Genomic DNA, 2,128 nt, shown 5'->3' on the forward strand with positions numbered 1-2,128 from the left:
CAGCCATCAATTAATCACATGCTTGTATTTAGAGAAGAGCTATTTTATTCTATACTCCGGGACATTGCTGATCCCCGCGTTGGATAGAATTATTCAAGCCATCCTGCTGGCCACATGGGGTACTGCAACCACAACATTTTATCTGTTTGTCTTCAAACAAAAAAAACCCCAAAAAAACCTCATCCATCTGCTCATCTTAAACCTTCTGTTTATGTAATAATGTTTTCCACATCTGACGTCTGACACCGGGAGTCCAGGAAGTCGTGAATGAGACAATAAACACCTCCTAATCCTATATACAGCCAATGACGCACGCACTGACACACACTCTGCCTCTTTAACTGCACATTACCAACAGTGAAGGAAGTGGAATATGAATATTTAAAACCTCTATACATAGCTTATGTAAAGCGTTCATGAAAGTGAATGTTTATTTTAATGATTACAGCTAAAAATGATGGCAACAGTACAATTACCAGAACACCAAACAAATGAGTTCCTGGTACTCTATCGTAAAGTGTAAGTACAGTATGAGTTACATTAGGAAACACTGCAGCTGTCCGCTCACACTGGACACAAACCTCACTGGTAAATCCTTAAACTAAGACCAGTTTTATTTGCTTGTTTGACTTTTGTAATCCCACTTCCTGTATCACCTTTCTCTAACTCTAAGTAATTGTTTTAACTGGGAGGGTTGCAGTTTTCAGGCTTTATTTTATTTATTTTTTGGGGAGGTTCAGTCAACCAACAGCAGTTACACCTTCAAAAAAAACCCAGATAAAGACAAATATAGTCTCAGTTCATGAACGCAGTATTTAAGAATGTAAACACTGTGTGGGGTTGGATTTATTTTGCTCACGTATCCTGTTCAGATCTCTGCCACTTGAGTTTCATTGTTCCCGTCCCAGCGGACACTTGACGAGAGGCAAGATACACCATCTACACGTCGCCCGCCTGTTACACCCAGGTTAACATTTATAATAACAATAAATAGTAAGGCTGCGGGCGGCACGCAACGCAACGGGCCCGGGCACCTGCTCATGCATGTCATGTAACCCAGGTGTGAGTCCATTATTCTACGATGCTGTTTGGAAAAGAAATAACTGATTCCTGTTAAGAAAATGTTCTCAGGAAACATTTTTCTGACGTACGAAGACCAGACACACGTGCCTGTCGTGTTAGGACCCTTATAACTAACACGTCTTGTTTGTGAATTTGTGTTTTGCGAGTTCAAGTTCCAGCCTGTTTTGGAGTGAGAACATGATACGACTTCAGCCCTTTAAGACTTTCATTTCATTAATTTAATGCCTTTCACGCTACTTTGGATCACATCACAATTTGATCCACCGTAAAAACCATTCAAAACCACATGATCTGAATGAATAAACAGAGCTGCAGAGGTGGATTTGGAGGCAGCATCCATAAGTGGAAACAGACTGGTGCAGGTTTGTTTGTGGAGAGAGTTGCAGAGACTGGGAGCAGCAGCACCAGTGGAGGCTCTGGGACCAGTGAATGTCAGTGAACCTGAGGTGAAGGTGGAGGTAAAATGGTCAACTTTTTCAACCTCTGATGAGTTTCTTCAAAGACTGCGGCCTACATATGGAACCTGTGTTTCCTGGACTACAGTAGGGTCACAGTGATAGTGTGGATGTGGATGTTAGAGTGAGAAGAAGAGTGAGCTGTTGATGTCGATGATTTCAGACCAACTTGCAGTTCAGAGGCTCCAATTAACCTGCATGTGTTTGGACTGTGGGAGGAAGCCTGGGTATTAACCACACACAGGAAAGGGAGAACACACACACACACACACACACACACACACACACAAACTGCTTCCATGCTACCCTCATTTCCTGATAATCAACCAAACAAATAAAAAGTAATCTGTTTAAAGTACGCTTGGAGAAACTCCCAGGGCATTAAAGTGAAGTTTAAGACTTTTATATGATGTAAACATCAAGATTTCTAGGTGAAAAAAAAGAAAGATCTTGTTGCCAAAAAACAAAAAAAAACTGAGCAAACTGCAACTGCCAGCACTCCCCGAGCAGAACTTACTGAGAAATTGATTTCAGTGTCAGATGAAGTGGAAACTGAGGATTATTGGAAAAAAGCACTTTTGCCTAAAATT

At 41.3% G+C, this 2,128-nt stretch overlaps 1 protein-coding gene across 7 annotated transcripts in view; it reads left to right on the plus strand.

Moving 5' to 3' along the window:
* The window catches only part of atp8a2 (ATPase phospholipid transporting 8A2), a 53,330-nt gene that overhangs the window by 37,045 nt on the left and 14,157 nt on the right, over positions 1–2,128 (plus strand). The window lies entirely within an intron of this gene.

The sequence above is a fragment of the Cynoglossus semilaevis genome, chromosome 3 (genome assembly GCF_000523025.1).
Source record: "Cynoglossus semilaevis isolate Cse_v1.0 chromosome 3, Cse_v1.0, whole genome shotgun sequence".
NCBI lineage: Eukaryota > Metazoa > Chordata > Actinopteri > Pleuronectiformes > Cynoglossidae > Cynoglossus > Cynoglossus semilaevis.